The following is a 14,788-nucleotide window of genomic DNA, read 5'->3' as shown; positions in this document are numbered from 1 at the left end:
AAACTCGCTGTGGATCCGAAAAAGAAGCCGGTACGACAAAAGAAACGGAACCATGGTGAAGAAAGAGGTCAGGCGGCAGCCGCCGAAGTCAAAAAATTACTTGATGCAGGGTTCATTCGGCAATGTTACTTCCCAGATTGGGTTGCAAATGTGGTACTTGTTAAAAAGCCGAATGGCACCTGGCGAATGTGTGTAGACTACACAGACTTGAACAAGGCGTGCCCCAAAGACAGTTACCCTCTGCCTAAAATTGATAACCTGGTCGACTCAACAGCCGGCCATGCCTTGATGAGTTTTATGGACGCCTATTCTGGTTTTCATCAAATTCCTTTGTGGAAGAAAGATCAGGAGAAGACGGCCTTCGTCACTGATCAGGGATTATACTGTTACACGGTCATGCCGTTTGGTCTTAAGAATGCCCCGGCTACCTTCCAACGAATGATAAACACAGTGTTCTTTGATCAGATTGGGAGAAACGTCGAGGCATACATTGATGATATGATTGTCAAGACTAAACTTCAGAAAGATCATCTGACGGACCTCCGAGAAACTTTCGCCACACTCAGGCGGCACCATGTCATGCTCAATCCCAAGAAATGTGTATTTGGAGTTGAGTCTGGGAAATTTCTCGGATTCCTTATCAACCAGAGAGGAATAGAGGCGAACCCCGAGAAGGTACAGGCGGTCATTGACATGCAGTCGCTTCGTACCGTTCGAGAGGTTCAGAAGTTAACAGGTTGTCTGGCGGCCTTGGGAAGATTTCTAAGCCGATCAGGCGACAAATGCCTATACTTTTTCCAGGCAATTAAGAAAAAGGCAAGGTTTGAATGGGGGCCGGATGCTGAGGCCGCCTTCCAGAAATTAAAGGTTCACTTGCATTCCTTGCCGAGGCTGGTCAGCCCTTTGCCCAAAGAAAATCTGTACATGTACCTGGCCGTCTCTGATCATGCGTTAAGCGCGGTGCTCCTTGCTGAAAGGGACGGCTGTCAACTTCCGGTCTACTTTGTCAGTCACGTACTGAAAAATGCCGAGTTGAGGTATCCCCTAGTGGAGAAATTTGGTCTTGCACTCTTCATGGCTGTTAAAAAATTGAAGCCCTACTTTCTGGCACATGCAGTCGTCGTGTATACCGACCAACCGATCAAGCGGCCCCTTACCACCATGGAGTCCTCCGGACGAATGATCAAATGGGCCATAGAAATGCAGAGTCTCGAAGTTACTTTCGAGCCTAGAAAAGCAGTGAAGGGGCAAGCCTTTGCTGACTTTATTGTAGAGATGACCCGTCCTCCTGACTCTCAAGTTCCAGACCAAGTCTGGAAGGTATATGTGGACGGAAGCTCTACTTCAAACGGTTGTGGAGCAGGCGTCGTATGTCAATCTCCAGAGGGCGACAGGTTCGAGTATGCTCTACGCTTCAGTTTCCAGGCTTCAAACAATGAGGCAGAATATGAAGCTTTACTAGCCGGGATCCGCATGTGTAAGGCGGCAGGGGCAAGGAAAATAGACGCCTGTTCTGATTCACAACTGATAGTGAGTCAGTACAATGGCGAATACGAAGCAACACATCCGGCCATGATCAAGTATTTACAGGCGGTCCGACAAGCAGTCGGCTCCCTTGAGGATTTCCATCTGATCCAAGTGCCGAGATCAGAAAACAACCAGGCAGATGCACTTTCGAAATTAGCATCATCCGCCTCCTCCGATACTCCTCGAACTGTGTTTTGGGAAGTAATGGAGAAGAGAAGCATCGAGGAAAATCCTATTGGAATTCTAGACAGAAGCTCAACCTGGATGGATTCAATCAGGGCATATCTGACAAACGGTACACTGCCGGATGATCCTCAACAGGCGGCAGCACTGAAAAAACGAGCCTCCTGTTTTGAAATGATACAGGGAGAACTTCACAAGAGGGGGCACCTTCAACCCTTCTTAAAGTGTGTTACTCCTGAAAAGGGACGAGAGATACTAGATGATCTTCACTCTGGTTTCTGCGCTTCCCATATAGGTGGTAGGATGCTTGCTCAAAGGACAAGGCGGCAGGGCTACTTTTGGCCTACTTTGGAAGCAGATGCAATGGAGATGGTGAAAAAATGTGACAAGTGCCAAAGGTTTGGCAAATTAATTCACCGTCCGGCTACTGACCTCACTACCATTCACAGCCCACTACCGTTTGCTAAGTGGGGCATGGACATTCTGGGTCCATATACGCCTGCTACAGGCGGCAGAAGGTATATACTTGTTGCCGTTGACTACTTCACTAAATGGGTAGAGGCGGAGGCTGTAAAGGGAATCAAGACGAAAGATGTAATTTCATTCATTTGGAAAAACGTCATCACTCGGTTCGGGGTTCCCATGTCTATGGTTTTTGATAATGGTCCCCAATTTGAGACGCCTGTTCTCAAAAGCTGGTTGGGAGACCAAGGAATTGCACATTACTTTGCATCTGTCGGCCGTCCACAAGCAAACGGCCAGGTAGAAGCCTTTAATAAAATCATCTCAGACGGTCTCAAGAAAAAGATTGAACGAGCAGGCGGCCTATGGGCAGATGAACTACCACATGTTCTTTGGGCCATTAGGACGACTGAAAAAGGGGCGACTGGAGAAACTCCCTTCCTCCTAACTTATGGTGCAGAAGCTGTTCTTCCAATAGAACACTACGAGCCGACTCTTCGAGTAATGCTATATGACGAAGAGGCAAACTGGGAAGCTATGCGCCTGGCATTAGACTCACTTCCTGAAAAAAGGGGCAATGCTGTTTTGCGCCATGAGATCTATCGCCTAAGAATGACTAGATCATACAACAAGAAAGTACACAGGCGTCCACTCAAAGTAGGGGACTTTGTACTTAGAAAAATGGAAGCAGTTGGTAGGGCCAATGAGTCTGGAAAACTAACTCCCAACTGGGAAGGACCCTACCGAATCTATGCGGAAGTCAGGGACGGTACCTACCGTCTGGAAACACCAGACGGACAACCGTTGCCTCGAACCTGGAACGTAGATAACCTTAAAAAATATTTTTTCTGAATGATGTAAAGTAAAGAGCTACTTAATAAAGTTTGCACTTACTATTCAATATTGTATTACGAGGGGCATGCCGTCTGTTCCTTTACAGTCGGCTACTCTCCATCGAGTATTTTACTCACAATACTTAGCTAAAAAGATTAGGGCCTGGCCGATCCTGTAACTAACAGGCGGCTACCCTTCTTTTACTTAGCACCTACGTTCACCAAGAACTTACCAAGGCCACCGGCCGAATGATCAGACCAGGCGCCAAGCCACCTGATCAAAACTACAAAACTAATTCGACCTGTCCCAACATCATAGCAGGCGTCCGACGGCATCCCTCCGGATGAAATTCGTCGCAGAGAGCAGCTCCCTTTTGGGTGGAACATTGTTCTATAAACTAATTACACGGCACCTATACGACTGTCCCCAAGGGCAACCACGTAGCCGTTTTTGAGACAAAGATAACTCTATCACTAACCAAACCAATGGTAGCAGTTGACATCTGAGTCAGATAACCGCCTGTATTACTTGGGATAAATGCAGGGGGTACCTATTGAGTTAATAGCCAACAAACATTGGCGAATCAAGGGGTCTAGCCGGCCTACGCCGCCTGGTACCTCTACTTCTCAAACAAAAATGATGGCGACTGAGTAACTCCAAAGTTAACTCATAGTCACTCCTTCAAATTTGGTATGGAATCTAAAAAGTTTGAGTCGTCCGTCCGCTTGTTTTAAACAAACAAGGGCACTCGAACCCCTATTCCTACTGGATAACCTATTGAGTTAATAGCCAACAAACATTGGTGAATCAAGGGGTCTAGCCGGCCTACGCTGCCTGATACCTCTACTACTCAATCAAGATTGTGACAAAGACTAAGTAACTCCTATGTTAACTTAATAGTCACTCAAACTTAGTATGGAGCCTAGAAGGTATGAGTCGTCCACTTGTTTTTTATAAACAAAGGCTCTCAACCAATACTCTTGCTAGGTTAACAAATAACGAGTTAAAAGCCAACATTGGCAATAAAGGGAAACAACCGGTACCCGCCGCTTGTTTTCCTACTTAAATTCCTTGGCTACTAGGTAATTCTATTTACTTGGTCAAATTGAATAAAGAGTTCGAATACCGATTGATTAAATGGCCGACTGATCATCTATCCTGGAAACAGACAACCAGTCGTCCAGGGGCATAGGCGGCATACTTACTATTTGTACCTGTCTTAACGTTCGGCCATACACAACAGTCGGTCAAGTGAGCAAATTTCAAATACTTAGACAAATTTGAACAAAAACAAAAAATTTGATTAAAATGAGCCGGCCATAAAAGACCAGCAGAATATTCAAAACCCCGGCCCCCTGGCCGGGTAATTACAAAGCAAACGGCACGCAGGCCGTGAAAAGAAAAAAAATAAAAATAAAAAATACTTAAAGCTTAAGAAGGGGGCAGTTCAGTATCAGCAGCAGCCGCCTGGTCAGCACTCTTCTTGCTGGACTCGGCCTTAGCTGCATCATCTTTTGATGCCTTACCCCCAAGTGGCACAAGCGCCACAACCGGCTCTTCCTCCTCCAACGCAACGTCCAACGCCTCTTCTTCAGCAGCCGCCAGGATCTGTTGATTATATATTTCCGAACACTGGCGGTACGTTCTTTCCCATGAGGCAAAGTCGGCACTGGGGAACAGTCGTTCCCAGGTCATGCGTTGGATTTGGGCGGAGTCTTCCACCATCTCCCAGACGAGCTCTTGTTTCTCTTGCTCGGCCTTGTCCGAGAGCTCTTGGGTAAGAATCTTCTCCTGGTTCACCAGGCGTTCTTTTACGTTAGCCAAAGATTTCTCCATGGCTTCGTAAGAGTGCATTTTCTGGCGAAGGGGTTTCAGCTCGGCTTTAAGTTTGGTGACGGTCCCCTCCAGCTCGTCAACCTTCTTTTGGGCCGCCTCTAGCTGAGCCCGAACAGCGGCGGTCGCAAGCGCCAGATAATAAAGAAGATCAATGGTCAGTACTTCATTTTGGGCAATTTGAAACATTGCCTTATCACAGCTGGAGGCGGCCATAGCCTTTGCGGCCTTTACCTCTTTGTTTTTTCCGATCAATCGGCTTGCGAAGGCTGTTGACTCGGAGCAGGGCCTAAGTACAAAGAAAAACAGGCGTCAGTTTCCAATCAAAAGAGTTAACAGGCGTCCTGGAACTCAAAAGCTCAAAAAGGTGCTAAGTATACCTCAGCTAGGATCCCTGAAATTCCATCGAGGTCAAGGGTGCCGGCACCCTTGACCGCCTCCCTGTCAGATGGAGGAACTACTTTAACCATTGACTTGGCTACCTCAACCAAGTCAAGTCCCTGGGGGCCGGCTGCATTAAGTAAAAGGATAAAACAAGTTAGACTTAATCAAGAAGGAAGCAAGGGTGAGTTTTTTACAAGTGAGGGTCCATACATCTAGGCGGCCCCGCCTGGGTTTTTGAAGAAGTGGCCGGCTGCTTCTCAGCCGCCACTGTTTTCCTGGAAGACCCAGGAGAGCTGGCAACAGTCGTCCTCCGGGCCTTGGGGTCCGGCTGTTGCGAGGAAGAAGCCCTTGGAGTGCCAGACTGAAAACAAAAAGAGTTAGTATATGCATAATACAACTAAAAGGAGAAGAGTTTTCAAAGCTTACCAAGGGTGCCTCCTTGCTGGGGGAGTCGGCGTACGACTGCTTCATTAGCGAAACCCGCAGCATGGCCGCCGCAGTCTTAGATGCTGTTATTTTACTCATGGCGTCGGCTGAAAGAAATAAACAGCAAAGTTAGTAAAAATCCCAAGTAAACAAGGCGTGAAAAAACAGAGTATTCGTCAGGCCGGCTACCTCTAGAGCACCGACTGCCGAGGCCACAGGCGGCCAAGAAGTACTCGTCATAGAGCCACTTGAAGCTCGGGACGCAATTTAGGGGTACTTGCTCTCGTACCCCTGAAGTAGAGTTCACCCTAGTCTCTACTTTGAAGAGTCCTTTGTCTAGGATCTCTTTTTTAGCCTTTGGGGGAACAGGCGGCATGCTGCGGCCGCCTGCGAGAAGAGGCGGATCCCTGTTCCACTTGTTAAAACGTTTGTTCAGCTCCGTGTCTGAACTCTCGATAATAAGGAAGGTGTTCCGCCAATCCTTCCATTTGTTTGCCTTACCTCTCGTCATGAGGTAACCCCTATGGCTTGTTAATTGATACCAGCCGGTACCTCCCGACTTAGGGGTCCGGCTGAGATAGTTCATGTGGGCGAAAGCCTCAAAACTTGGCTCCACCCCGTTCAATTCGCACCCGGCCACATAGCCGAGTACGTTTACCCAAGAGTTGGGGGCTAACTGCCATAACCCCAGATCATACCCATCTAAAATCCGCTGAACAGCCGGATGTAATGGGAAGCGCAGTCCAGCTTTGATGGCCGCCACATAGCAGCCAAAGCAGCCGTCACCATAGTTGGTACCAGCCGGCCAGACGACAGTATCTTCTGGATCCGGCACAAACAGTAAGTACTCCGGGCCCATTTTGTGGTTAGCAATAAAGCTCGCCACGTTGTCTCGCATTGTTGCGATCCGGCCCCGGGGTACCCTGCAGTAGTAAGGGGCGTTTTCCTCTCTGTAAGAGGCGGACGGCTCTGCCCAATTGTCCCCCTTCTCCACTGCATGAGAACTTCTCGCCTCTTGTAGGCGGCTATGTTTTTCTTCTGAGCCAGAAGAACTATGGTCAGAAGAGCTGGATTCGGACTCGTCCCCTGACGAGTCCGAAGAGGACGACTCCTCCCCTCTCCTAGAGGGGCCCGCCTCCTCTCCCTTAGAAGGAGCAGAAGGAAAATTAGACATGTCCACGGTAAGATGAGAAGGGAACACCTTGGTCCCTCTCTCAGAACTGTCAGCTTGACAGTCGCCTCGTTCTACATCTGGCGCCTGGTCAGATGTTTCGCTAAGGAGCACCCTTTGGGAGGAGCCGTCTGAGTTTGATATCATAGCAGTCTTTTTTGTTCTGGCCATCACGTTCTGCATAGACACAGATTCAGTCGGACTTTGTATAAAGGGCAAAGATGGGTCCAGAAAAGGGCAGGCGGCACTCCTAGTCCTAGATTCAGCCGTCCCCGGTGACCGGCTGATCACTAACTTAGGGCGTGTCGTGTGCTTCCATGGTGCCATTTCAAAAAATAAAAAGAAAATTAAGAGTAAGAGAACTGAGTTACCTGAACGGGTGACGGTTGATGAAGTCCTGGAAGTTCGGGTCAGTCGGCTTGTTAGAACAGGCGGTAGGCAGAAAAAGTCCGAAATGTCAGAGCAAGTTCAGGGGTCCGAATGTTCTCGCAAAAGTTCTCAAATGTGAAAATGACCGAAGTCAGCACTTCCTTTTATAGGCAAAATGAGAAGGCGAAGGGTCGCTTCCAAATTCAAATTTGGGCGGGAAAATCTCTCGGCCGTCTGCAAGGTGACACCTGTAACGGGCCGTCGCCTGTCACCGTGCGACACCTGTCACAGGCGACACGTGACCAGTCGCGTGCCACCTGTGAGGGGCAAATGATTAGGGGATTTTTATCCACCAATCACCGTCTGACAAGTGGACCAACCAGGTTCCGCCACGTGTCCTTCACAAAGGCCAACAGGAGCTTGCCACGTGTCAATCACAGATACGTCCTCCATGGACCACTTAAGACACGCCACGTGTCCACCCATGCCAAATGGGACAACCGGCCATTAAGGCCCAATTCAGTCTAGAGGCCCGATCAGCCCTAGGTTTACCTTAAACCTAGAGAGCTGCACGCTTCCCAAGGCTATAAATACTCGATTAATCCTCATTAATCAGAGAACGGAATAATTAAGAGAACGGAATAATTAAGAGATCAAGCAGAGAAGAACAGACTTATTAACAACCGGCTAATCTCGCTAACAACGCAGATTACCAACACTAAGCACTCTCACCTAGAGAGATCTGATTACTTTAATTTCTGTATTGATTACTCCTTAATCAGGTACTAACTTGACCGTTGGAGGCGGAGCTCTCAGGAGTCTCCGTTATTTTGCAGGTACAGGCGTCCGGTTCCAGTCTCGGAATTGTAACTCTCCCGCAGGACATCAGAAAACCCCGAAACACATATAGTTTCCAATATCTCTAACACGGAACCACCAATTTACGAACAACAATCAACATTAAAAATGAAGGTGAAACGCTAAACATCGCCCACAAATTACCACATAAAGCCCACAAATATGTTATGATTTGACCATTATGCCCTTTTGCTAAAATTGAGATAATCTCGGTGTAAAAAATGTGGAGCCGTATTGGCTCGTCGGGGGAGACCGGATGGCAGGCCGGAGATGCGGGGGACGCCGGAGGTACGTCGTCGTCGACGGAAAACGAGGTAAGTGACCGCTAAAATTCACGGTTTACCGTCGTAGTGGCTACGGCGCCTAGGGTGGACGCCCAAACCGTAGCCTGGACGTCCAAGCCGGACGCCAGAACCACCAGAGTGGCGTCCAGGCTAGACGCCCAGACCACCTGAGTGGCGTCCAGCCCAGACGCCCAGACACCAGACTGGCGTCCTGGGCAGACGCCACTCCACTGGGTGAGGCGGCCCTGCCAGGCGCCAGTCCAGTGGGTGTGGCAGCCCTGGCAGACGCCACCTTTAATAATTAAATTTTATTTTTTCCTTTTTGATTTTGTTGTTGTTTTTTATTTAATTTTTTTGTGAAAATAAAAAATCGAAAATGATTTTTTTAAAAAATTCGAAATGGGTTTTTTGTAAATTAAATTTGAAAATTCGAAATATGTTTTTTTAAAATTAAATTTGAAAATTCGAAATGGTATATTTTTAAATTTAGTTTGAAAATTCGAATTGGGTTTTTATAAAAATTAAGTTTGATTATATATAATTATGTTTTTTTTTTGTGTTAATTATGTGGAAATATAGAAATTAAATGTATTATCCGTTAAATGTATTTATTGTAATATATAATTGATGCAGGAATATGGTGGAGACGGAAATGATTACAGTGAGATATTTGGACATGATGGTCCATTCGAAGAAGCTCAACAGGCGATTGATTGGGCAAAACAGGTTGCAATTGCAGCTGGATTTTGCTTGGTAGTAGCAACTCATAAATCTCAACGGGATGGTAGAATGGATCGCATTTTGAGATGTGACCGTTATCGCAAAAGAGAAGAAAGAGATTTTCGTACAGCCACTCGGTTTGACACAAAGCGGAAAGGTTGTGGGTGTGAGTTCAGAGTAAAGGTTCGACAACTACGGAGTCGTGACAGTTGGGAAGTGATAGGTTACTCTAAATGGGGGTATCACAACCATGAGATGATAGTATATGAAGAGGGTCATCGACAACTGAGCGGCTTAAGTCCTGCTGCGAAACTAGTTGTGAAAGAAATGAGTGATGCTCAAGTGAAGCCTGCTAAAATATTAGCATCTGTGTTAGAGAAATTTCCAGAAGACCATCCAAACCGAAGACACATCTACAACGTCAGACAGCAACTCAGGTTTGAACGGTCAGAGGGAAGGAACCCTATACAGCAGCTGCTACACCAGGCACAATCACGTGGTTACCTGTTCTGGTTTGATTCTGATGAAGATACAGCGGAGGTGACTCATCTTTTCCTTGTGCATCCTGATTGTGCTGATATGATCAAGTCTTGGCCATTTGTGATTTTGATCGACTCAACGTACAAGACAAACAAGTACAAGTTCCCTCTGGTTGAGATGGTTGGGATGGCTCCAACGAACCAGAACTTTCTGATTGGTCATGCAATCATCAGGGATGAGACGGCTCCAAGTTATTATTGGGTTTTGGAGAAGCTGAGAAACTACATCGGGCCTAATGTTCATCCAGCAGCCATCGTCAGCGACTGTGAGGGAGGTCTCTTTGCCCCCATAGCAGAGCTGTTTCCCGAATCGAACCACTTATTGTGCACATGGCACATCAACAACTGCGTGAAAGTGAAAGCCTACAACCTTTTCAACAAGAATTTGGAAATGGCAGAGAGATTGGTGAATGGTAAGTGGCGGAAGATCCTACAGGCTACCACAGAGGAAGCGTATGAGCGAGCATTGGCTAACTTCAGGGATTCGTACCAGTGGTGTCCGGCACTGGTGGACTATGTGATGCATCAATGGGTCCCTCATAGGGAAAAGTTTGTCAAATATTGGACAAACCAGGTACTTCATTTTGGGTTGGAAGCTAAAAGAACAATCTAAAATGTTACAATTTTACAACATAATGTCCAACATAATGTTCTATAAATAAAATACAATAACCATCAGTAATCCCTCCTCGACGACGACTCCCACTGCGCAAGGGTATGTTCCAGACTATCAACAACAACTCTCCCTGTTGCACTCATGCTGTCCTTCTCAAGAGAGAGTTTCTGAACGTCTTGCATTATCTTTCCCATCCACTGCGTACAACAAAAAACAGAAGATGAAATACAATAACAACAAATAAAACTTAATTAAAAGACAACGATAAATATAATAAAAGACATACCGCTTCCGTGGCAGTAGGCGGTGGCACATAATCATCATCGTTGTGGTCGAGATCAGCGATCAACCTCGGGTGCGAATACCGGTTGAACCATTCCATGTAGTAATGGTCACACATGGGAGTAACCCCAGAGGGCGGCCGCTGCAACTCCGCTGTCCATAATCGAGCCACCATCGGAAACTGGTCCCACGTCCCGGTCATGATATCCGGCCATTCCACGACGTACTCCCTCGACGATGCAGGTCGGACCGCCTTCATCGGGCACGCCGGGGGAGGAGGGACAACTTGGACAAATCCAAGTTGGCGAAGACAACGCTGGGGCATGTACGCTTCGACGATGTCACGATACTGAATGAGTCCCGTGTACAGGGTCCTGGGTACCCTAACACTAGGGTTCGGGCCGAAAGGCATCCAGTTCACCTGTACAATTACAACATATAAAATATAATAACATGAATATAATATGTGCAAATAATAAAATGTAGACTCTATAAATAAACGTTACCTCTAAGGGGGACAGCCTGTCCAGCAATAACTGTATCGATCGGAGGCGGTCAACGGACTTCTTCTCCGAGCGGGGACTCCACGCACAAGCACGCGGCATCCCCTCATCAATAGGAACTGGGTCACGATGTGGTCGCAATGCAGGAAAATACTCGTATATCCAAGTCTGCAATAGAGTCAGACACCCAGTGATACCTGCCGCGTCAGCCCGACTCGCAAATCCTAGTTGGCGATACAAATACGCCAACGTAGCCGATCCCCAGGAAAACTCACCTACACTGTCGGGGTCACACGCCTCTACGATGTCGCGTGGCCTGAGCTTGTTTCCGCCGCTCTTATCCGGAAACAAGGTACATCCGAGGAGTAGAAAAACATAAGCACTCAGCTGTGCGTCGGGCGTCCTACGTGCACTCGGGTACAAACACCGCTGCAACACAGATGCGATCTTCACACCTCCGTGTTCCCAAACACCTAGCGCCTCGGTGTACAGTGCAGCCCTGTCCACCGCCAACAACTCCGCCAGCGAATCTGCCTGATCCGCATCAGCCACAGCACAAAGTCGTTTACCCTCAACACGAATCCCCAGAATGGCCTCGACGTCATGTAACATGATCGTCATCTCACCGAACGGAAGGTGAAAAGAGTTTGTATCCGGCTGCCATCGCTCAATGAAAGCCGTGATCAGCGTACTGTCAATCTTATCGTGCATGGTGGCAGGAACGTGCTTCACCCCAGTGCCCTCCAGTCGCTCGAACATCTCGCTCTCCGCCGGCCAGGCCTCAGCCCATGTACGCAAAAAACTACAAGTCTTTTCCCGGGTATGACATTTCAACAACCCCGTAACTGAAGGCCTCTCCTGGTCCTCCCAAATACGGGCAGCTATGTGTCCTAGAAAGCTAGGAATCACACTCCCGTCAACAGGCCCACCGGGCACCTCACTCCTAACAACCCAAGAATCATTACCCGCCCTCGACCGTTTCCTGCTTGCCCCAGAGACAGTGGACGCAGATGATGTGCCAGATCTACTAAAAAATCTACCACCCCTACCCTTACGCACCTCCACCATATGCGTCTCGTACATGTCATCAACCCTCTGACTGAATGGACCGTAATCATCATACGGTCCACTGCCATCGTCCACATCCTCATCCTCATCTGCGCCCTCCTCCTGCTCCTCCTCCTGGTCACCCTCCTCAGCATCATCATCGTCATCGTCATCCTCATCCCGACGGTGGATCCGTTCTCTACGAACTGAGGCCGAAATACCACGGGATCTGACATGTCTATGCCCCGACCTCTCCACTGAATAACTTCTACTAAGAAGCTCTATATTCTTCCCCCCACCATGACGACCCTACACAAAATTTTAAAATATATAAACATACAAAAATTTATACGATAAATAATCATCATCGCAAATCAAATACACTAAAAACAAACAAATAATAGTAAACAAAATATAAACGTAGAAAAAATACAACGAAATTGAAAAAATTTATAAAAATAAACAACAAAATATAAAAACAATTCAAAATTATATTACAAAAAAAAAAAAAAAAAAAAAATTTAAAAACAATTTTTTAGAAAAATTTTTTTTAAAAAAAAAAAAAAAAAGGGGGGGGGGGCGCCCTGGCTGGACGCCCAGCCGGCGATGGTGGCGCCAGATGCAGACGCCGCCACCAGTTGGCTGGCGTTTGGGCTGGACGCCACAGCCACGGCTGCGGCGCTTAGACTAAACGCCACAACCGTGGCGGTGGCGTCCAGCCCAGGCGCCAGCCAACTGGTGGCGGCGTCTGCATCTGGCGCCACCACCGCCGGCTGGGCGTCCAGCCAGGGCGCCCCACCGCGTTCACGGCGGTTTTCCCCCTTTTTTTTTTTTTAAACAAAATATACCTTTCCACCTTGGGACATCCTTCCCTCCGCCACTTCCTTGCCTTGCCGCCTCGACATTGCCGTTATTTTGAATTTTTTTTTTTTTAGAGAGGTTGAAAGAAGATGAGCAATGAGAGTGTGAGTGATGAGAGTGTGAGTGATGAGAGTGTGAGTGTTTTTTTTTTTTTAAGGTCAAGGGCAATTTAGGGAAACCAAGTGAATTTTGTGGGCTTTATGTAGTAATTTGTGGGCGATGTTTAACAAATCCCAAATGAAGACCCACCACCTTTGCTCCCTCGACTGGTCGGTGGTGGTGCTTTATATCCCAACTAACAGCACAATCGGCGCGCAAAATCAGTCAACCGGGATGGTAACCGGTTTCAAGCGTCGTTTGACCACGGTAACCGACTTCCAAAATCGGTTGCTGTACCGGGTAATCGGTTGGCGCGCCGGTTGACCACGGTAATCGGCGTCACCGTGGTGTTTTGGTTTTGCGTGAGCGCGAGCGTCGGAAATTATTGAAGAAAAAAAAAAAGAAGATTGGGGGTGGACTATTTTACCGACCACCGTGATGCCTCCTCCGGTCATCGGCATCGCTACCCTAATTCCACCTCCGACGTATGGCCGCTGCTTCCCTTCACCTCCAACATACAGCCGCTGACGTGGTTGATGGTGGTTGGGAAATGGTGGTTGTGGCCTTATGGGTGATGAAAGAGAAAACAATAAAAGAAAAAGAAGAAGATGAGTGGGGGTTTAGTAAGGGCATTGATGTCCATTTGTCTTAAATGTTGGCGGTTTTGATAAAAAAATTGTTGGCGGTATTTAACACCCCCCTATTTTTAAAGAAATTTTTTACCTCAATTTCCTACATTTAGTGACTAAATAAAACCAATAATGGAAGAAGGAGATTAAATAACAAAAATCGGATAAAATCTATATTTATATTTATACTTTAGTATTTAAAAATTATAACCAAGGAAAACACATGTCTCTATCCTATTACACTTCAATATCTTTTTCTCTAACCTAAATGCCACATGTCTTATTATACTATTAATTAATTTTTTATTACACTATATTTCTTTAATTCTTTCATTAACATTATATTGCTTCATCTTCTATATACACTACATCTTCATCTCCCTTCTTCAATTCAAACTTTTGTCTTTCTCTCTTTAATTTTAACCTCTCCACCTTTATTCAAATCCCCATTTTCAATTACAATTCCAAAAATTAATTTTCTTAATCATATTTTTGATCACACATTATAACCATAATGGCTTATTGATATTTCCTAATTCATCTTTCAATGCAATTTTTTATGAATAACCCGTGCATTGCACGGGTCAGAAGGCTAGTTAATTAGAATAGAGAGAACAATAAAGTCGAATCCTATCAAAAAAAAAATATTAATTATGAATTTGAGAAAATTTAAAATTTGTTAAATAATCAACAAAGTACTGTGATGGAGAGAGAGCAAAATCTAACAACAAGAAGAAGCAACAACTTTTCTGTGAGGTTGTGTGGCCAACTAACACGCACATGAGTAATCCCTGACCGGGTAATCCTGGTTTTGGCCGACCGAGTAGCCCTGATCGAGACACCGAGTAATCCCTGACCGAGACACCGAGTAACCACTGACCCCCTAATCGATCGACTGAGTAACCTCTAACCAAGTAACCCTCACCCGAGTGAGTATAACCCCTGATTGACCAAGTAACCCTGACTAAGTAACCTTACCATTCTTTGTTTGAGAAGATGAAGATTATCGAAGAACAAGTTTTGGGAAAATTAGGAATTTTAGGGAAAACATTGTAAAAGAAATTAAACTAGGCAATGGATTATTTTACAGAAAATTTAAGGTCAACTTTTTAAGTTTTCACTAGTGCATTATTTACCCATTGATTAGGGCCAACTTTGTTT

This window comes from Chenopodium quinoa, unplaced genomic scaffold (genome assembly GCF_001683475.1).
Source record: "Chenopodium quinoa cultivar QQ74 unplaced genomic scaffold, ASM168347v1, whole genome shotgun sequence".
Classification (NCBI taxonomy): domain Eukaryota; kingdom Viridiplantae; phylum Streptophyta; class Magnoliopsida; order Caryophyllales; family Amaranthaceae; genus Chenopodium; species Chenopodium quinoa.
Note: the sequence above shows the minus strand (reverse complement) of the source record.